The following is a 23,003-nucleotide window of genomic DNA, read 5'->3' as shown; positions in this document are numbered from 1 at the left end:
TAAAATTTCTAAGATTTCTGTCTGTAACATCAATAGGTAGATATGACAGATACTTTAGTTGCAGTTACTAATCGATATTGCCGGAATTATAGGCCGTACAGCGCTTGAAACGAACTGCTAGTAGCGGCCCATGAGCAGACGACGTCTGCCGCCGCATGCACGCGCCCCTCGCTCCTCGCTCGTATGTTCTGCGCGCGCGTGCGTAGGTGGCCTTGGGAGGGAAAGTTCCCTTGGCGATTTGCTGGTTTTTTTTTTTCTCTTTAGCGCTCTCAGTGGCTTCCGCGCGTTGCGCCGGCGGAGCCGACTCCTCGATGTTTGCGCGCGCTTTTCACGCCGCGAAAAAGGAGAGTGCTTTGCAGATTTCGACCAGTGCTACTTCAGGATGGGGCGGAAATGTGTCGTGCCGAACTGCAGCAGTGGGTACGCGTCCTGCAAGGAGAAGGTAATTACCTTCAAAGTTCCTAGAGACCCTGTGAGGTTGGAAGCGTGGGCTCGCGCCATACCAAGAAATGACCGACAGCTGACGCCTCGTGACTACGTTTGCGAGAAGCACGTCTCGGACAGTGACATAGACAGGCGGCGCTATTATGGAGAACTTGGTGGCGAAGTTCTCCTTGACAAACCGAAACGGCCAGTGTTGTTTCGAGATGCCGTGCCCTCAATCTTTCCGCGCGCTGTCCCAGGTACTTGTCTGCTGTTCTCAAAAAAAAAAAAAGACAATGTGAAATTTCAACCACCTGGGGTTTTGTAACGTGCACCTAAATGTAAGCACACGGGCCTTTAGCATTTCGCCTCCATCCAAATGCGGCCGCCGCAACAACCTAAATCTGAATTGATGGCATATAGGGTAAGTCCCATCATTCGTTGAAATAAATTATACCTAACTCATTGAGTTGACGTTATCAAAAATTATAGATTTCAGGTTGTACAAAATATATCACGCTGGTAATCTTCCTGTATGTGACGCCATTTTTCTCATTAATTTACCGCAAAAACTTGGAGTGCGCTTGAGCTTCGCCTTTGAGAGTAGAACGCGATAGCGTAATCGGGCCCTGTGCGCATCGCCTTCCCAATTGCTAGCCTCGCCGACACCGACGCCGACACCGGTATTTCTGCGAAACGGGCTCGTTAACGCTGTCGCGTTAAAACACATCCATTCGGGCGCGAACGGCGAATCGGTGACGAATGGCCTTGAACCGACGAGCTTCGTCGGAGAGCGCGGTGAGAGGGACGCGCGCATTTTTCCTTCTCCGCTGGCGGACTCTCACGACAGAGGGCGCGGGAGCGCTGTGCCCGATTTCGGGACTTTATTAGGGCGCCCGAGCGAGCGCAGTTTCGCCTCCTCAAGAATTCTTGCTCCGTGACCCAAATTACTGCGCGATATACCCAAAGTCACCGCCGTTGGCTGATTTGAGCATCGTGAGCTGCTTATTGCCGTTGCCACCACGGGATGGCGCCACGTGCCCGCGTGCACGCTCGCGATCACACTGAAAAAATAGTTTCCTACAATTACCTAGAGGGAACTCCGGCGCTGCAATCTTTCAGCCACGATGGGAATGATGGGTGGCACACGGATTTGCGTAATCTTCATGCTTACGGCTTCGAACGCACTTGTGGCTTTGTTTATTGCTGTGTTTTGGCGTTCATTTCGGGAAAAAGAATGGAATGCTGTAAACTTAGTGACCAGATTTGAATTGGTTAGCCTAAAAAGGTTAAAGTGGTGAAGTGGAACTGCTGACTTTTGCTGAAATTCGCCTTGCGACAAAGTGGATGCAGGCGACGCAGAGCCAAACGGAGCCTAAAGAACGAAGTTTAGACAAAGTGTACTAGACGAAGTGTAGTACCCATCATTCCCATGCTGGCTGAAGCGCCATGCGTTGCAGCTCCCATAGACACTAGCGCCAGAGTTCCCTCTATTGTATCTATAGGAAACTCTATGACTGAAAAGGCCGCGTGTTCGAAGAAAAAGAAAGAAAAGAAGTTTCTCAAGGTCGTGAAGCGCGCTGACGAAAGGACGCATCTTCTTGCCCCTTTGTCATCCGCCCACCACCACCCTGTGAAGCTTTCAGCGAGCTCGCTGGTACGAGAGGAGAGAGAAAGCGCCAGAACCGTGCGACAAATCTCTGTAACTCTGCTCGTACTTGACGGATCCTAAAAATGTTTGCGGTAGTCGATTCGTGAGGCAATATGCTCTTTTAATGAAGCCATTCGATGAATACTGGGAAAAGCGTTGCAGAGCCCCTTTTTAAAGCGAAGCAGGGCGACGTATGCAGCCTCTCGCTGACTGCTTCGCACGACATCGATTCCCACAGTGCGTGGGATCTGCCGTACTTTTGCTCTAGCTTGTAAACCATTCAAGCGTAAGTATGAATACCGAAGGGCGTCCCATATGTATGTGAAGTCAGAACCTTCCCATACAGTCGCAAATCAAATTGTTCAGTAAACGTTCGCACGCAATCATTCCGATGAGCCGTCTGACTCTAAAGGACGCACGTGCAAATCATGAGAAAACTTGGCCTACATTCGCACAGTTGGGACGGGTGAGTGATTCGTAAAGAATGTGCACCAGTCAATTGTCGCATAGAACATAACACTCGCAAGAACAGTCGGTCAATCAGAAAATGAATTTTTAAGAAAAGGTAAATCCTGTTCTCGAGCTTTATCTTGACCATTGCGTGTTATTCAAAGCTTTCTATCAAGAGGTGTATAACTGCTAGCGTTAAGTTTATATAGTTTATGGCTTCCGCCCTCGCGGTTGTTTGTCTGCCTCATAATATGCAAACAAAGACGTCTGCGGCACGGAATTTTTGCTGTAAAAGCGCCGGGGAACATTCGCAATTCCTTAAGGTGTTTTAATCGTGCCGAATCACACTTTCTTCAAAAACAATTGGTGGCGAAATACGACTCATCCCGTCTACCGCACACTCACCTATGAACGGTGGTCGCGTGCTCTCAAAAAGCTTGCTCTGGGGGCATTCCGGCTTGTTTCTTTTGCGGGATCGTAAAACTGCAGTCCGTGTGACATTCTTTCTTAGAAGGCGGTTGTGTACATAAAACAAGGAAACGTGGGTGCGAATCGAATGTACTACAAAGACTGTTTAATGCGCGCGTTGCAAATCACTTTTAGCCTCGCCTGGTCCCGCGGCGAAGCAAAAAAAAAAAAAAGAAATGTTTGTTCTTGCGTTGTTTTCATCCTATTGTTTCCGTCTCTATATGGAGAGCGTTCGAGCGGGCCTGGCAGTGTCGGCGGTGCACATCGGAGGCTTGTGGTCGCCCTAAACGGCCGCCTTGCGACGCGCGACGCCTCCCATGAGGGGCGGAGGGTTCAGAGGGACGTTTGGTTGCCACGCTGAGGTCATCCATCACCGGCCGAGGGACCACCGCCAACAGCGAGCCGCCACGCTGCTCCATCAATCTGCCCCCCAGCTCCCTCCATTGTGATGCGACGCCTTATTACACGACTGGCTAGTTCGCCGCGCCAAGAAACAAAAATTAAAGCGGAACAGACACACTCCTAGCGCGCTCGAGACGATTTGACTGCGAGAAATGCGGTCCGTGCTCTAAACTGACTTCGTTCTGCGCACGCTTTTACCGGCCCGGCGGAAAGCGGAGTGAAACTGACACACGGCGGTGTGCGCCTATATGTTCTTTGTGGTGGCGAGCGCCCCATTGTTTTGAAGATATATATGTTCCTTATGGGGGGGGGGGGGGGGGATAAAGCCGACTTATACCCCGGTCACACTGGCAAACTTAGTGTCATTTTGAGCGAGTGCACTTGCGCCGCCAGATTGTCACTTTGGTGGTGCGCCGCTACACGAGAAGGGGAAGTGTACTTTGGAAATGGTGGTAATGGCGATAGGTACTTAACTACCACAACAGATTTTTGTTATTTCAGGCAATGTTTCTTAAGCAATAATGTGTTACATCTATAAGCAGCCCTTAAAATAGACTTAACGTACAAACGCGGCGCTGCGGCCATTGTACGGCGTGTGCTGGGCATGCCGCTGGTGGTCGTGGCTGTAAAGTGCCTGAGATCGAGAATAGCATAGTAGCTTTTTGCGGTATAGTATGTTTTAATGCATCAGAATATTCCTAATAGCGAAAACGATAGTTTAAAAAATGCTTTGAACTCGGCTCCGGATAATACCTTATTAATTCTCGAGCCACTGCTACCGAGGCTAGACACTCCGTCGCAGCGAAGTGAGTTTGGCGAACGCACTCGCCGGCAAGTGCACTTCTCAGCGAGTGTCCCTAAGCGTTCCCGTGTGACAGCGTGCAAATGACACTAGCGGTGAAGTGCACTCCCTCAAAGTGCACTTAAGTTGCCCCGTGTGACAGGGGTATTAACCATAGATGACTGCAGTTCCACCGCGCTTGAATCATAAATTAAGCACTCGAAACATTTCCCGAAAAAGAATTACTAAAAATATAGCGAATACGGGAAGACACATACGCTTTTCATTGATTGATTGATTGATTGATTGATTGATTGATTGATTGATTGATTGATTGATTGAGTGATTGATTGATTGATTGATTGATTGATTGATTGATTGATTGATTGATTGATTGATTGATTGATTGATTGATTGATTGATTGATTGATTGATTGAGTGAGTGAGTGATTGACATGCTGAAATCTAAGCAAAATACTCAACAGCGGAGGCTTTTCCCTTAAAGGGGCCCTGCAACACTTTTCCAGGTAGCCATCGAATGGCCTTATTAAAGAAGTTTATTGCCTCACGAATCGACCGCCGCAAAAGTTTTAAGAATCTGTCAGGTACGAGCGGAGTTGCAGAGGTTTGTCGCAGTCTGTAATTGCTTTCTCTCTTCTCTCGTCCCGACGAGCGCGCTGGAAGCTAAGCAGGAAGGGATGGCACGGGGGAAGTCACGTCAAGCACGCGTCATCACCTTGAACACTTTTAGGGGCGAAGCTCCTTAGGGCCTAGCCTTGTCGGCGTCCGTCACGCTACACAAAACCGAAACCGAAACTGAACACCAGCACAACGAAAAGTAAACACGAAATGAAGAGAAAACGGAATCCAGAACTCAAGGCGATATACGATTTATAAGTTGCGATTGCGGTTACGATTATGAAGTCTCAGATAAGAGTTATATGCAGCACTCAAAACACTCCTTAAATATATTAATAAAAATGAAATCGAATAATAATTAAAGGCTACTACGTTTGTATGCGAATTATAACAAGAGGATTAAAATAGAAGAGCATTAAAGAGGAACCAAATAAATACATTTTTATATATACACACTTTATGTCATTCAATTTACATTCGCAGTGGCAACGCGTGGGTGACGTACGGTGACATACCGGTACGATACCCAGTGCTTCGCCACTCGTCATGATTCACATTAGTGGAGATGCAGTGATTTTCTTTTTTTTTCTTCGAACGCGCGGCCTACTTTCAGTGTGATCGCGAGCGCGCGCGAGCATGTGGCGGCCTCCCGCGGCGGTCGCAGTAACTATGCGGCACGCGATGCTCAAATCAGCCAATGACCGTGACTTTGAGTATATGGCGCGGTCATTTGGTTATATGGCATCATTTGTAGAAAGAAGAGGGAATGATTTCTAGCTGACTTTGAGAAGTAATTGTAAATTCCGGGCTGCATACTGCTCTATAATGTTTGGCTCGCGTGTTCTCTGGAACCTCGACTTCCGATCGGCAGCGTTTTCTGACCTCGCTGAAAAAGTGTTGCAGGGCCCCTTTAATACAGTTAGGTACGTAGGCCTCACACGAGTACAATATACAAATAATTCAAGATTGCATTTTTGTAGCAAGGCGTCCAAAGTCACGTAATGTTGCTGGTGCTTCCAATATTCCTCTGTAACGTCTGTGGCCCTGAATATGTGATAAATAAATCAATTAATTAATTAATCACAGCGGCTATAAGATGTACTGAACCATTGTCTTTGCACGCGTTTGCTTATGTATTTTCACCCATATTGCACTTTTTACTGAAGCACAATCAAACTGGGCCGTGTGGTTGTTTCCAAACTTCTCCACTTCACGACTCCCTTTGAAGGTAACTTATGCCTATCTATATTTTATACTGGGTTGTGTTTCAACTTTTGTGCCACATATAGGTCTGCTGCCCATACTATTTCATTTGCCTGTTTTTGAACAGCCTTCCAGACTGTTGAACACTTTTAGAGACTTCTGCCACACTTTTAAAGTGTATTGGCTGTGTGCGGGTTCGCTTGTACATGACCCGCAAATAGAACGTAGGCGTTAAACTACGTTGTCGCTCGTAAATCGTATTTGCGATTCAAGCTCTAATGCAGTAATTTTTTTAATAAATCGGCCCGTATTCAAGAGGCTTCTACGCTGCTGTCAGCAGTTGGCCATCGCCGCGACAATAATCGACTTCTTCTTCTTCTTCATTTTTTTTTGCGCCTATCGCTATGACGAGTGTCGGGCGCCCGACACTGCTTAATGCTTCAATAACGCCACGCATCTTATATATCTATTCGCCTCTGCGATCGTCATTCTTTAAATGACTGGTTCGAATGTCAGCGCAAGCGCGGAAACAAAGCTAGAACCAGGGTAGAAGTCGATAAGTGAAGTAGAGCAACCAGAAGCTGACCGTTCCACTTCGATCGAAATGTGGCTGTAAAGGCTAGGAATCGAACACGCGGGCTCGTGCTATAGGTATCAGAGCCCGTATTCGCAAAAACTTCTTAAGCTAAAGTTGTTCGTAAGCGAAAGTTTCAGCCAATCCTGATGTTGGACATAACAATAGCGAAGCCGGCTGGCCAATGGCAAAGAGCACTTGCGAACTGAAAGCTTTGTGAATTAGGCCACTGAGTGCCACAATCATTGAGCACCACAGTGGGTAAAGGAAAGTACATACATGACGCTGGACATATCGTTAGCGAAGCCATGTTACCAATGTGAACGAGCACTAGCGAAAAAGAAATTTTCAGTCGATGCTACCGAGGACTTCTGATTTGGAGCAATTTTAGGAGCAGCAAAATTTCCGTTTTGGAGCACTTTGGAGCAGGAAAAGTTTTCATCTTGGAGCACTTTGGAGGAGATAATTTTGCATCTGGGAGCACTCTGGAGCAGCAAATTTTACATCCTGGAGTGCACTACAGAAGCATATTGCATTAACATTCAAGCACCTGAAAATTATTATGGGGCTCTTATGAAGGCTAGAAATATTTGGATTCATTGCAATTCTCACGGAAAAAATCATCTCAGGAGAACTCCATACTTCACTCGCTAATGAAAAAAAAATAGAGAGAGAGAGAGAAATAGATTAAAAGGAAGAGGCAGGGAGGTTAACCTGGTGCGAGTGACCGGTTTGCTACCCTGCACAGGGGTGGGGATATAGGGGTCGGAAAGAGGACAGAGAGAGAGGGAGATAAAATAAAAACAAAGCAAAAAGTGCACACATGCACACACATGCAGGACGTCCTATCAGAGCCGTTCCGATAGACCGGTTGAACTCAGAAAGCGCATTAGCGCCTGCACAGCCTTCTTCTGTGACGTTAAGTCCTGTCGGTGGCGCAGGATTCTTTCTTCCGAAAGAGTTCGGTCGTCCAGTTTATCAAGCGTGTTGCAAAGCGACTGACTTTGCGAACAGTACTGTGGACAGTCGCACGGAATATGCTCAATCGTTTCATCACTTCCGCAGTGGTCACAAGCTGCGGTGTCGGCCATTCCTATGCGGAACGCGTACGCGTAGGTAAATGCGAAACCCAACCGTAAACTGCAAAAAATAAGGACTCATGCAGTTGAGTGTTCTGGATTAACCTCTTCAGCGATTATTTTCGACACTAGCAAATAAACAGAATACCGGATAAATAAAATTGCAATTTATGAAATAAAATTCTAAATACATCTATGTGGTTATCAGCAGACGTGGTAGACAAACTCCATGATGTACAGCAGCGCCTCAATGCCAAAGAGCCACACTGTCCCTAATGCATTCCCCTAAGAATACTCCAAGGCGAAAGCCAGGTTCTTTTTCTTCTCGATCGACGGGTTGATTCTCCTCCTCCCTCTCTTCAAGCTTTCTGCACCTCACATGGTTTTGCACTACCTCCTTGATCGGTGCACCGACCACGGAAGCAGTGTAAAGCGATGATGTCATGTGATTACATCATCACGTGACATCACGATATATGACGCCATCTTGGCGTCACAAGTTTTGACGATGTATGACGTGATGATGACGACATCACATGATTATTTTTTACACCAATCGAATGCCACCGACGGTCAATTTTCGTGTTTGATAAAGCATCTAAGGCTTTCGCATTATTATTGCGTATTGAAAGTTAACAGCCTGGCCGTTAACAACCTGGCCTTACATACCAAACTGTCCTCCACCATGTCACCTTTGTGCCATGCGCGAAACGGCTTCGCTTATCATCCACTTCACAGCTCCTCAATTTTTTTTTATTTTTATTGTGATAGCAATTATATGGACACTCTAGGCGGATTTTTACCGTCGCCGTTGCCGTAATTTTCCGTATAAAGACCAAATTAATAACATCACCACGCGCATTCTAGCTGCGGGTAAAAGCTCGCGAGCGCTGGCGACGAACGCGGCTGAAGCGCAGATTAAACTAGCCGGCCGTTTGTCTCCGTCGCACGGACAGCGTATGAGATAACATCTTCCCGCGTGCGGGCCTGCCGTCGATTGCTCATGAAACGTAGAGGAAACGCCCCGCCCGTCTTTCGTAAGGAGCATGAAGGGACGCCAGGGGAGCGGAGGGGGGGGGGGGCAACCGCATCGTTCGAAAGGCACTGTCGCTTGCGCGCGCGCTATCTCGAGGCATCACGAGACGGCTCGTAAACTTGCTGTGCTCTCAACGCTTACTTCGCGTTTAGAGAACTCAGAGCACGAAAACGCTTCGGTTGCTGGAGCGGCCATATCCCCCTTAAACCAGCGTTTTGTTGAGTTACGCGAGATCGGATCCAAAAGAGTTAGCTGCTAGCCTTACTTCGTTTAGCAATACAATTTGTTAATATCGCATTCATTGCTTCGCCCTTAAGCGAAACTGTGAGTTTTGTTAACCGTCAGCTATTGACCCTCGAGCGCGAGGGGCGGACGTGTAACATGGCGCAGCCGCTTCACTGTGGGCCGTCAGCGACGGGCCCACTACAGCAGCGCATTTGCGGCTGCTCCGACCAGGAGATATGCTTTTATTAATCAGATGACATTTTTAAAAAAGCAAGCAAAAAATTCGAATTGGAACCATGGCTCGTGAGCTCAAAAGGGCAGGGCCTTTTAGGGGGTATTTACCGCAGAGTGATTACAAACTCGGATGTGCTGGTGGAAGGAATTATGAAAAAGCTCTTCTGGATGAAGATCCATGGATAAAGTATATCTGAGGAAAAGTGTCAACGCGTTCCCACCGTTCGCGTGCTCTTCCATAAACGCGAAGCAAGGAAAATCCGATATTGTTCCATATCTACTGCTAGCGATCCCAGATTTCATTCCGCGATGTCCAGAAACAGAAGTGACAGACATTTTAGCGGCACGCATGTAGTTATTACTGAACATTGCTTTCCTTACGTGCCGTGCGACGCTTGAAACGAGCTATCAGCAGCGTTTCGGGAACAGACGACGTCCGCCGATGAATCGCCGTCGCAACTTTCTCGCTACCGATAGGCCTAGACGTCACGAGCCTCTGCGGAGAGCGCATTTTGCTGTAGAACCAACTTGCAGAACAGAAGCTGCGTCGGCACCATGCATGGCATTGTGGCTTACTCGGGACGCACGCACGAGCGCTATTTATTCAGCGGAATAATTCTTGGTCCATGGTTGCGACTTTGGCAGCCCCAAAATCAAGCTGCACATGTTCTGACGCGCCGGCGGTGCGATTGCCGGTGATAGACGCCCCTAAACCTGAGACTTTGGCGCAGTAAATACAATTTGGCGCACTTTGGCGCAGTTGGCGCAGGAGTGGAATCCCTGAATTTTGTAAATTAGGCCCATGAATATTGAAAAAAAAAATTGCTTGTCTCGGTCGCACTAAGCCGAATGGCTACATCCTTTATATGCATTGATTGTTGCAGACTCAAACGCTACGGTTACCGCATGATAAGAGCTACGGGCTCGCCAATAACTGACTGATATGATGACTGAACAACTTCGCTTTGGGATCCGTATACAGTAAAACCTCGGTGATACGATCACGGCTCGTACGCATTTCGGGGTGATACGAATTTTTCTGTGGACCCGCGGCCAAGGCCCATTAGCCTGCAATATATTGGAATGCGGTTGTTGCGAACCGAGTTTCATCCCGCGACGTTTGACACGAACGTACGCTAGCGCACAGGTACGAACAGGTGCTGCCCGCGCTGTCGCGGAAGACGCGGCAATCCCGCGCGGGTGCGGGCACGCGCGCTGCGCGACCATCAACTCTCTTCTTGTCTTGCGGGCGCACAATCTCGTCGTAGCTCCGAGATTGTGTGCCCGAATTTTCGAGGCAGTTATGCGCCTATGGCGATGACGTCGCGTTTCTTTTTTTTTTTTTTTTCCAACGCGTTCACGCGTGCTGCTGTGCTCGAGGTAGCAGCGTCTTTGTACTGCGTTAACACGTGCTTGCCACGTCGATGCAAGCCATGTCCTCGCAATCAGACGTTCTATGAAACAAGCCTGAAACATGGGCTGCGGGTCCATCATGTAGTCCCATGAAAGGTGGACGAAGACCTCAATGACGAAGCAGACGGGCTTGGCGAAGGAGCTAGGCCTCGCAAAGTACGCGCACACCTGCCAAATCTCCGATTTGCACGGGAGACTCCCGAATTTTGAGCAAACCTCCCGACAGTGCGGGCACGGCCGTAGGTCTCCCGAAAAGCGCCCCCATCACCACTGCGATAAGAAAATAACAGCAACAAAGGACAGCGATTCTAAAATCACGTGCAAAGCGCTTCTTAAGTTACTTTCGCCGTAGTACTTTGATGTCATGCAGAAACGCGTAGTACGATAAGGAAGGGGCTACTAACGGTCACGCGTCACAACACATCTGGTACATTAATTACACACGCGCGCATGCACCGTATATTTACGAGAACAATTATGATCGCTGACGTCTAAAAAGTTTACTGGCAATCATTCAGAGCTGTTGATGACATCGCTGCGGCCCTGAGAAACACTAAATCAAAACGTATGCCAACTTTATTTTGTCGCATACTAATTTTCGATGTTTTCTTCTGATACGAATTTCGGATGATACGAATATTTTTCGTAACCCCGCGAAATTCGTATCAACGAGGTTTTACTATATCCAAATAAATTACGAGTCATTTCACTCTGCGAAGGTGGAGGCTCAACGAAGCTTGTTAGCAGACGACATAGAAGTGACAGAATTTCTAAGCATAGCCGATCACACATACCCTGCGACTAAATCCGAAATGTCTGTCAAGAAAGTCCCACTTGAACTTAGCGAATGCTCCTTTAGGCTTTTCCATTTCTGCGGCATGGAAACTTGCACCGCATTCTCGGTTTGGCGACATGCGTCGTCTTGTCTGGCTTTCCGCATGCACTTGGCGTTTCGTGCACGAGCTTAATAGGTGTTTGCCGCTTGTGTGTTCCCTTCTTCACTTTTAGTGGACCTGCACTGAGTGGCGGAACTTGTCCAATTTGTGTGTCACACACTGTTTTTTTTTTCTTTTACGCTCAGTAAAAATGCGCGGAACCCCAGCCATGTATAGCTTTGCTGTAAAATTTTTCTGTAGTAATTTATCGTTTACACTGGCTGGTCGCCTTCGCTATATTGATACGGTCACCATTAGGATTGACTGAAAGTTTCTCTTTCGAATAATTCTATCGTGAGAGCTTGCTTAGGTTTGCAATTAAATTAAGAGTGTACAGCGGGATAACAGCACTCTCGTGAGGAACGGAAAACTGCACAGTCTACCACATGGGCTAACAACTCTTGAAGCGTTGACCTTTATTCCAGCGCCGCAGTGGATTTTCGCTTCGTTTTGGCAGAGCTCAGGAAGTATAGGCGCATTTGTCGCATAAATAGCACGCAGGAAATTAGCCCGGTCGCCAGCCGCGGGTCATTCGAAGAGTCCACTGAAATAAAGTGCGCGCGTATTCATTTCCACAAAATTGCAGTGTTTGGTGTGGATTCAGTGGGAAATATTGGCGCACATTAAATATAGCAAGCAAAGTTTGTTCACGATAGAATGTCGACGTAATTACGTTTTCTCCCGCCATTCACGCGACGCCTTTTATAGCATAGACGTTCAACGCAACAATTAGGGTTCATATTTCGGCTGGCTGGTGCGTTTCCATGATAAAATAAACGAAGCGCATTACAACAGAAACAAAGTGTTAGGCGGCACACCACATGCACTACAAACTATTGTGTTGCCCTAACTGCCATATTTTTGCTCGGTGTATTAATGATCAGTTTGCGGTTTACCGCACAACAGCTATCAATTGCTTGCATTGAACCCTTATGAAATGAAGGTAGCGCAAAACAACAGAAACAAAGAGTCAGACGAGACATCGCAAGCGCCTGTAGTGCTTGTTGCGGCCAGTAAAGTCATATGCTTACCGAGTATATTAATGCTCGGTTTGCGGTTTACGTAGCAAATGAGGTATTTATTGTCTGGACGAAGGGTTACACTGCATACCACAAGCGCTTGTGATCTCCCGGGAACCTAACTACTTGTTCCAGTTGTTTCGCGCCGTCTTCATTCCATCATTGTTCAGTGCAGGCAGTCGACACCTGGTTTGCGGTAAGTCGCAAACCGAGCACTAATATACCGAGAAATTATATGGCCGATTGCGAAAACTAAGTTGCAATCATAGTTAATACCAGAAACCCTTGTCATAAACGTTGTTTTACGAATATTATGACTGTACTTTTCTTAATAGGCGCCGTGTGATGGAGTTTTCTCATGCGACAAGCAGCAGCGCCACGACAGACAGCCTAGCGGACAGAAGAAGCAAAACTGAGCTGTGGCCGCACAAGATGCGAACGCGGCAAGCGCGTCTAGAAGGGGAACGCGTGCGCGCCTCACTTACTCCGTGCACCTAGCGGCCAATGTCAGCGACACTAGGCCGTTCAATGAGAGCTACACAGCGCCCTCTGGACAGTGAACGGTGTCTATACACTTGATTTCATCCTATTCTCTCTCTCTTCCAGACGTATCGTGTTCGCTTTAGTAGTTCGCTTTCGCACAAGTACCCCCTGTCAGACTACAAGGGAATTTGTGGACGAGCGCGTGTATATGACAAGACAGTTGTTTGTTGATGCCTTTCTTATCGCGCAAGTCTTTCAAGCTACTCATCTTAAGTGTTTGTTTTCAATGAGAGTCTAGTTGCTCATGTTGACCGATAGCGGGCAGATGTTAGATGGGCGAATTCACCAGCGCTCAAGCTTTGTCTCCAAGCTATATTTACACGCACTTCCGAATACACGTGTGTAACTTTCACGCTAGCGTTAGCAAAAGACACACCACTTGAGTGTCACTTTCAGCTTGCCTTTTCTTTTTTGCTTTCCTACCTGAGTATAGAGTCAATGACCGTTTTCGGCAATACTGACCACTCAAATCGCGGCGGCAACATGACACTCGTCTTGTTGACTTACAGTTCACCTCGGTTCTGAGACTGCGAACCGTTCTCAACGCAAGAGCATACGTTGTCAGTTGTGTCGACGAATACCTTTTTAAAAGCAGATAAAAAGCTTCTCTTTTTCGAGCTGAATGCTAAGCTTGTTACTTCTAGTTACAACCGTATGTTAAATATCTTGAAGAACATTCACGATCACGTTGTGAAACACAGTTTATTTAAAGGTACTTATGTACTTACACTACTTTTGAGTCATTGTAATGAATACCATCGCAAATTTTAGAAATTGTGGCAGATACTGTCGCAGATGATTGTCAATGTCAGCGACATAGCTTTTGAATATGGCCCTGCTGTTTATCTATACGTTTCACAACAGACTATATACACGCAATCTCACTGAACGAAACTTTTCCTATAGAAACATCAGCGACATGTTCAAAAGTTCGAAGCAGCAGGCGTGTCTTGCGACTATATACTGTAGAACAGGGGCCGAATTCACAAAGCCTATTGTTCGTGACTTTGGCCTTTGGGTGGCCGCCTTTGCTAATAACATGACCAGCCAATGACTGACTAAAACTTTCTCTTATGAAAAATTGAAGTGTAAGATCTTTTTTTGTAAATACGAGCCTAAATGTCACAACCATCCATAGTCGTGGTCTTGGTGACGTCACGCCGCGGGCTGATGCTGTCGCCTTCGCCAACCAGGGCGCCCCTCTAACTCCTTCCTCGCCACTTGCACTTCCTTATTCGCTCCTCTCTCCTCCATTTTAGTGCTGGTACGCTCTCCAGTTTTAAGAGCGAGGACGCCGTCCGTCCAACCAACAGGTCCCGTATTCACAACAGCTTCTTTGACTAAAATTGTTCGTTAGAGAACATTAGAGAATACGATGCGGGACATATCATCAGCGAAGCCGGCTGACCAATGGGAAAACGCACTTCCGAAAGAGAAGTTTTGTGAATTCGGCCCCAGAAGAGCACGAACTACACAAAAAAAGTAATGATTCGGTCTGAAATAGCATACCGAGATATCTGTAGAAGCCACCCGCGTAAATAAAAACCACTGGAAACTCTTAGGTGATAAAAAAAATCTATCACGCGTTGACCGAAGAGAGCGTGCCCGGTCCTCTCTGTGCAAGCAGAACACACATGTCACTATCCTATATCCATTACAAAGCTTGAACATAAGTTTAAAGGCCGATGCTGTAGCCGAAAAATCTCGTGACCGGAAGCCGCCATTTTAGCGAAATAGCAGGGTTTTTTTTTTGTTTATTTTTTTCCAGCGATCCTATGGCAGGTCACCGACAACCTGGCAAAGGGCCACATGGAGTGCTTCTTTTCGCGTTCTTTGAACCTTCGTGCCGACTCTAATCGCGCATCGCTGACGCAGCGTTAGATATTCAACTGGAACTTGAGCTGCAACCCAAGCTCGGTGGTTGCAACGCACTGTAGAACGGTCCGTAAAACACTCCACTAAAGCTATTTGCTATGACGACCATTCCAGAATTCTAGTGTCGATCAGGGTTGGTTACTCCGGAAGAGTGTCGCTCCTCAGCAAAACGGTGTCAGGGGTCACGTGGTTGGCCTGTGGGCGCTTTTATACAGTTCGTGAGCGTCGGCAGCGTCGGAAACCGCAGTCGGAACACCCCTAAGTGCAAATGTGTACGCATGGAGGAGAGAAAGGACATGGATCGAGGGATCTGTTTGAAGCCAATGTGTAATGAAGCCAAGGAAGGCATAGGGGCCGTTATTTATAGTTTTTAATTTAGGTGCAGTAATTATGACATAAAAGTTTATTAAAATGGACGAAAAAGCTACTCGCTGTTGGCGGGGACCGAACCCACCACCTTCGCATCTTATGTTTTCTGTTTATCTCCACTGCGTATCATTTCCTTTTATATCACGATTTTTTCACTTTTATTTTTGTGTTTCATTCAAGTACCACCAAACGAGCTTATATCCGTATAACTCATTAATATGGACCAACTATTCCGCTCAAGACGATAAATTCTTACATAAATCCTGAACTTCTGAGAAAGAAGTTCAGGGGAAGGTGGAGGCTTGAAGTGACGCGATATCGTTGAGCTGGGAATGTGACTAAGACAAGTGGCGAAGACAAGCCCGCCTGTCGAAACGATGGCTCCAGCGACATCGCCTAGTTCAACAATTTCTCATCGCATCCAGCTTCCATCACCCTCTGAACTTCCGTCTTGTTCAGGCCCGTGTACTGTGCGATGTCAGGGCACGTTAAAGAACACCAGATGTTCTAAATTTCCCGAGCCCTCCCCTACGGCGTCCCTCATAATCATATCGTGGTTTTGGCACGTAAAACCTCACAAATTATGAATGCTGTTCCTTTTCGCGTTTCGTCATTGGTCTGGGTGGGGCTCCGACAACGCTGTTAATGGTATCGGCCGGCCATGACGGCGGTTAAGAAAAGAAACGAGTGATACAGATACCTGAATAGTCAAGCATTTCGCAGCCTATACGGATCCAGCTTGCATATGAGCCCTACATCCTGAAGTTGCCGAATCCAGAGTCTTCGTATTACGCCCCCCAGCTCCGTGAGCTCGGTACTGAAGACGCGAAATATATATTTCCCATGTATCTCGGCAACCGAAAATCTTTTCTTTGCAGTGCTAGTTTGTTATAGCCTATGCGTGTTAATGTGGCCCAAATGCATGGATACTTGAAGTTTGTTTGAACATTTTAGCCATCACTTTTTTTTCTCACCTGTTTTTTGCCGAAATTAGTTGTAGCCGCTATAGAAGGCGCTGCTGCAATTTTCAAGAACTAGAAACCTGCAGAAATGGCTATTAGTGTTCGCGGGAATCATGCGTTTGTGCTCTCTCTCCCTCTCGCTCTCTCACTTTTAATATATTTCCGTTCCCTTCCCCTTTCCTTATGTGCAGAGCAACAAACCAGAATTTTTGTTTTGGTTAACCTTCCTGACTTTCTGGTATCATTTTCTATCTTTCTTCCCGTACAGAAAACAGGGTGGGGGAGGTGTGTGGATAGTATCATCAAGGTGACCACTCTCTTCCCGGAGTTTTTTGCGACCTAGCTGCAGGGAACACCTGGCATGCGTACGCATGTTATTAGGCACAGGAGCAAGCACGCAAATGGACTTTTTCTTTTTTCCATTGTAGCGCTTCTACGGTACCTATAAATATTAACGGTCGCAAGTGGCCCTGTAAACTTTAGCAACACGACGCCGCACTGGGCACGACGTGTTTATTGGCCATGTGGGTGCTCGCAAAACGTGCGACCCGCGCTCCGAACTCCTGCGGCCGGAGCCGGAAGAGCCGTGGGGGCCACTACAGCAAAACGGCGCGCGGCTGTTTTCTTGGGAAGTGCGCCGCGGTCATTAATCAGTCTCGTGTATAATGGAGGCCGCGTGGCGTCAGACTCCTTCTTCGTGGCCAGGAAACAGCGAGCCAAAGAAGCAAACAACCGCTGCCAGGAAGGCAAGCAGGGCGCTAAAAGGTCGTGCACCTCTTTTGGCCCCGACTGCCGCTAATCCGTCTTAATCCGAAGGGCATGTGATTAATGACCAAAACGGGCGATCCGCTGGGAGCGCTCCCGTTGCAAAGCACGCGCGCACCTGCTCGCGAGAACAACCCGCTTCGGCACGCCAGCAGGGCTGCCGCCGGAGTGTCCCACAAAAGTCGCGGAGAAAGTTGCCAGCAACTTGCCGTGGCCGTATGCCCGAAAGTCTACTACACGTTCGTCAGTATGCCTTATGTGCGACACCTCGCAATGAGGTCGGAATGAGAGTTCCTGCTGTGCCGTTCACCGAAGCCACAACCCCTTTGTCCTTGGAGGCTTCTCGATCCTTGTTGTTGGTGTTGTTGTTTTCTTAGATCAAATGAAAATAAAGGAGACAGGTTCACTCACCTTACTACGGCGACGGCTACTCCGTTTCATATAAACATAACTTTCATATATTATAAGTTAAGAAGAAGCGTCACAAGGGCAGAAACTGAAAAGCAGAATGAGCTGAAGTGTGGTAACGGGGATATTTATAGTAGTTTGAGACACATTGGAGCATACACTATAAAGAAACAAATGGCGAGAATAAGATGCACCACATGCAAGTAAAAAAAAAGTATGATATACTGAGTCCCGGCCGAAACACGGGACAGCGATGTGTCTGAGGTGGAAAGGTCCATAGATTAGGAAAATACCTAGGTATGCACAGAGCATCACAAAGCAAAACCAGAGTGCGTCGTACAAAACACGAAAGGTTAGTGTGGCACGCTTATGAGGCAACAGCTCTTGCGTATACACGAGAAAAAAAAAAACTCTTGTCTAGCTGCCCTGACTGTGGGGAGATCAGTAACGTTGAACATATGCTCTGGCGGTGCCCCTCGTTACGGGGCCTAAGTAGGCTCACAGAACAGGATTGGGACTCTGCCTTAAGAAGTTCAGAGTTTTTACCACAACTACGGGCTGTCCAGAGAGCCCATGATGCGGCGGTGAGGCTAGGCCTCCCCGTCCCCACGTGGGAGCGGCCCGTGGCGTTGCTCTAAGAGTAGCGTTTCTCAGGACCCAATAAAGTTCTATGTCTGTCTGTCTGTCTTGCGCTGAGATTGTCCTTAACAGAAAATTGCAGCCAATATAGAGGCTGGACATATTATTAGCGAAAGCGACCGGTCAAAATGGCATTCGGGCCTCGGTTTACTAGTCGCGCAATTTACTGTCTGAAATGACGTGCAAAACACACTAGCGCGTCACCTGTAGTGCGTGCTTAGTATGTCTGTCGTCTAAAAGAAATTTTGTTTTTCCTGTGTTCTTTTCAATGACCAAGGGCCGGTCAGTTTGACGTGCGAGAAAGATCTGTGTAGATGACTTGTGTGTCCTTTTTGTTCTAGCTGCCGCCTGTATGCGTGCCCAGGGAAGCATGGCGAACGTCCTCGTCGTCACCACCGCAGGAGCAAGCCAGGGATGACACACGCTTCTGTGGTACAGGAAATTCTTCGAATGCGCTTTTTATTTTCTTTCGCTGCATTGCTAGATTGCAAGCATGCTACGGGGCATAAGTCCGGGTCCGCTCTTTAGCCCACTGAAAGACTCCCCTTTCCCATTCCCCCAGCGTAGGGTAGCCAACCGGCCATGTGCCGATATACTTTCCTCTTGTTTGATTCCTTCCTTCCTTCCTTCCTTCCTTCCTTCCTTCCTTCCTTCCTTCCTTCCTTCCTTCCTTCCTTCCTTCCTTCCTTCCTTCTTAAAGACTCTGATGCATGGTGAATGATATTTTCTTAAGAAACAAGGCGGAGGGAGGGGGAGGGGGGAGGGGGGAGGGGGGGGAGAGACAAGTAGGAACATGAAGTAAAAGGGAAGAGCTAAGACACAAACAAGCAAGGGGAACGACACCAGCGCTTTGTTTCAGGACATCTTCCTTGGTAATACCGGTAATTCATGGAAAGGTTATTTATTTATTCTTCCAATTGCTGGAACGTTCCCGGCGGCTCAATGCAATAACTGCTGCTTTTCACGAAATTCATTTAGGTGGTGCATTTTATATGCTAAAAAACGGCAAAAACGAGAAATTCATTTCTACTAACGATGCATGCCACCGTATTTAACTTTTGTTTGTGGGGCGCGGGTTCGATTCCCGGCCACGGCGGCCGCATTTCGATGGGGGCGAAATGCAAAGAACGCCTGTGTGCTTAGATTTAGGCGCACGTTAAATTACCCCAGGTGGTCGAAATTTCCGGAGCTCTCCACTACGGCGCCTCTCATAATCATATCGTGGTTTTGGGACGTAAAAACCCAACAATGATTACAACATTTGTTTGTGCTGTCAGCATATTGCGGGAATAACATCGAAAAGCATATGCTAGCACGCATTCAGCCTGTAAGAAGTGTCAGACGCAGACGGCACGTTTGCATCCTTGACTTTAGCTTAGCTACTATGATACACAAGAACACGGTTCACCATAAATGAATAGTGTTTTGCAACGGAGCAAGTTCAACATCGCCCGCTCTTGTGGTCACAAGATCTACTATGATGTCCATGACATCAGGCAAAACACGATGCTTAATACGCGATTCAATAGCAGTGGACCGCAGGCACTGCCATTGAATCACGTAATAAGCCTCAAAGAGTATCGTAGCTCCATAACCAACACATTCAATTCAAGGGCGACTGTTATAGGCGCTTCAGAGATTTCTAGAGGTGAGCGATACTCCCCGAAAATGTTCAGTAAAGTATTTATCATCGATTGTAAGCTTAATGTGTGTGTTCTAATTGATCTGACATTAAATTATGTGCTTAAACATATGTGGCTTTATATGGCTTCCTGTAAACCTATTCCGTGTTTTTTTTTTTTTTCTTCAGCGCCTAACTTTAGTGTATTTGAGTTGAGTTGAATAAACTTTATTTGCCCAACGGTTGTTATTGTGCCCGGGGCTAGGCTGCCAGGGATCCACCATTCGAGGAACATCTTTCGAGGTCCTCGGCGACGGCCCTGGCCCGCTGGACGGTCCACTCCTGGTCTTCGGGGGCCTCGCTGAGAAGGGCGGTTCGCCATCGCTCAGCAAGGCGCCCCGCTTCAGAGCGTCCTTCAGTTGTGCTCGTCCTTCCTCGTAGTGTATCTTCATTTCTTTCGCATTCCCAAAGTACATGGCCCATATCGGCCCGTCCGTGCTCGCACCACGGGCAGCCAGGCGACGGGTGCAGCGCGGGCCACAGGAGGTGTAATCTGCCTCAACTTTAAAAGTGAAGGTGTTTCATTTATTTATGTGGTTTGACTATCAGATTATGTGTGGTTTACTTATTTGTGTAAGTTAACTTTCAGCCTGAGTTTATTTTATGTGATTTTTGTCATACCTGCAGGTGACTGCATATTTGCATTTCTGTGTGAAATGGAGCAGCCGGCGCCAATTGCCATCTCCTGCACATCCTACATTAAAACAAAAAAGCATGGTCCACGGCTCTAGTGGTTAGTACAGAAATTAAACGGGGACCATAAAACCAAATACACAAGACATTTTTTACGTGATTGTCGTTTGCTGTTCGCTGGCCGCCTTCACTACATGCCCAGCATCAGGACTGACAAAAATTTGCTTTTGCAAACAATTCTTTATAACGTAATGGGTTTCTCTGAATACGCGCCATTATGTTGTCAATGTTTCTGAGCCCGCGGGCTTCAATTCAGTTTTCTTCATTTGCAGAAGATGCGCCCTTTCGACAGCGTATTTCTCACAAGACACTGTTGCACACAACAATTATGGCCTCTGTTAAGAAAAAGCTCCTACACTGAAATTGACTCCAGAAGAATATTTCAACCAATCCTGACGTTGGACGTGTTAGAGAAGGCGAACGGTCAATGACAAAGAGCATTTACGAAAGGAAGAGAGAAAAAAAAAGCGTTGTGACTTCAGCCCCAGAACATTTGACGTCTGTATCGATCATGAAAACAGTGGTTCATCAAAACGATTAAGGACACCGAATGCAGTAAGCATGGACCAGTAAGAGCCTACCATAGCGGGAGCTTCCCCTCCACTCACTCGCATGAAAAAGAACGAAAAACAAAGACAACGTGAGCGCCCCCCCCCCCTTATGTACAAAAGGGGACCAAAAAATAACCGGAATTTCTTGATAAAAAGCATGGACTTTACTTTTTTGATTATTTAATGCATTTCTAAAATTACAACTTTAATAACCCTCTAAGTACTCTCCATTAGTACTAATGCGCTTGTCCAAGCGTTTATCCCATTGTTGGAAGCAACATGCAAATTCGGCCTCTTTGATTTATACTAGTGTCATCGTGACATTGTGCTAGTAACCAGACAATTTTTTTTTTTTTCAGACGATGCGAGGTATAGTGACTTCCGTCGATCTGATTGTTGTTTACTTTCGGGATCGTGCACATAGTGTCATGAATCGCAGCCTGTGATGATTTTGTTGAAAATTCTGAATCATCTGCGACTGCGTCCTTCATTGCACCACTGGCCTCCGCGCGCCGATCCCTTTCCTCTCCGGCGAGAAGTCTGTACCAAGCTTAGCCGCCACTCGTCTCATTCCCAAATCGTCGTGCAAAATGCGGTGAATGGAGCTGCAAGATAACCCAGACATTTTCGAGTTGGTCGGTTATTCTGCGTCCATGTTGCCTGATGAGATCACGGATTATGACAAGTTCGTTCCCGGTTCGTGCACTTGAAGGACGACCGCAACGGCGGTTGATCTTTAATTGTAATTTTCTCCCCTTTAAACCGAGCAAATCATTCAGACACTTGCATTTCACTGAGAACATGTTCTTTGTAAGCTGTTTGCATCATCACAACAGTTTCTGCTGCTCTCTTGCCGCGTAAGAAACAAAACTTCTCAGCCGCACCTTGATCGTGAGAGAGAGAGAGAGAGAGAGAGAAACTTTATTTGCGTATAACGCGGAGCAAAGCAAATGGTCGGGCCCCTATTCCAGGGCTCCGCTGGCCCTTGCCATCTTCTCTGCCCGTTGGATCAGACAAAGCTGATCATCAAAGGCCGAGCTGGACAGCAGTGCCTCCCATTTTTCCTCTGTGTTATTCATGTTGTGGTGTTCTTCGTTGTGAAGTGTACACTCCCATGTAATGTGAAACAGAGTTGGTGGGGCCCCGCACCACGGACATATATCTCTGTATGCTGTGGGGTAGAATACATGTAGCCTGTGTAAGTTCGTGTATGTGTTTGTCTGGAGTCTGCGTAACGCCGCAGATTCCATTGCTGTGAGGTTCTTATGCGGTGCTGGATAGAGTTTTCTATTCTCCCTGTAATACTGAAGAATTGTAGCAAAATTAGGGTCTAGGGGCGTTGGGTCCTCTATTGCAGTGTGCAAGGAAGCTCGGTGATTTGTGAAGCCTCGAGCCGCCTCATCCGCAAACTGGTTCCCGGTGACGCCCGCATGCCCTGGCGCCCAGATAATCGTTTGGGTGTATTCAATTGGAAAATCTCTAGGAGCTTTGGTTAGAATTTGGAAGGCCTTCGTACATATTCTACCCCTTTCGTAGTTCCTACATGCAGCCTTCGAATCCGTGATTATTGTCAGTGGGGCTTTTCGCTCCCTGCCCTCCTTGATTGCCAGTGCTAGCGCTATCTCCTCCGCTTCTGTAATGGAGGCTTGGGCTATGGAGGCACAACTTGTAATGTTTCCTTTTCGGTCTGTGACCACAGCCACCATATTTTTTGCATTAGTCTGATATGGTGCTGCGTCTGTAAATCTTGCCGTATTCAAATATTTTGTCTTTTTATCTATGTAAGCTGCTCTTGCTTTACGCCTTCCAGCATGTAGAATTGGATCCATGTTCTTCGGTAGGGGACATATCTTGTACCAGGCTCTAACTAAGCACGACATTGATCGTGAGAATCTGCCATTTCTTTATTTCATGCCACAGGTGCGCGACAGACGCACAACGAGATGTGCCGTAGAAATCACACGCGTCGGTGTGATTATATATAT

General features: G+C 47.1%; 1 long non-coding RNA gene across 1 annotated transcript in view; it reads left to right on the top strand.

Moving 5' to 3' along the window:
* The first annotated feature begins 5,968 nt into the window (after positions 1-5,968).
* Positions 5,969-23,003, top strand: part of LOC119378233 (uncharacterized) — a 48,341-nt gene continuing 31,306 nt past the window's right edge. The window contains exons 1-2 of the long non-coding RNA XR_005180960.2: positions 5,969-6,042; positions 18,435-18,525. This is a non-coding gene — a long non-coding RNA (uncharacterized LOC119378233). The remainder of the gene's footprint in view (positions 6,043-18,434; positions 18,526-23,003) is intronic.

The sequence above is a fragment of the Rhipicephalus sanguineus genome, chromosome 1 (assembly GCF_013339695.2).
Source record: "Rhipicephalus sanguineus isolate Rsan-2018 chromosome 1, BIME_Rsan_1.4, whole genome shotgun sequence".
Classification (NCBI taxonomy): domain Eukaryota; kingdom Metazoa; phylum Arthropoda; class Arachnida; order Ixodida; family Ixodidae; genus Rhipicephalus; species Rhipicephalus sanguineus.
Note: the sequence above shows the minus strand (reverse complement) of the source record. Positions and strands in the feature narration are given on the sequence as shown.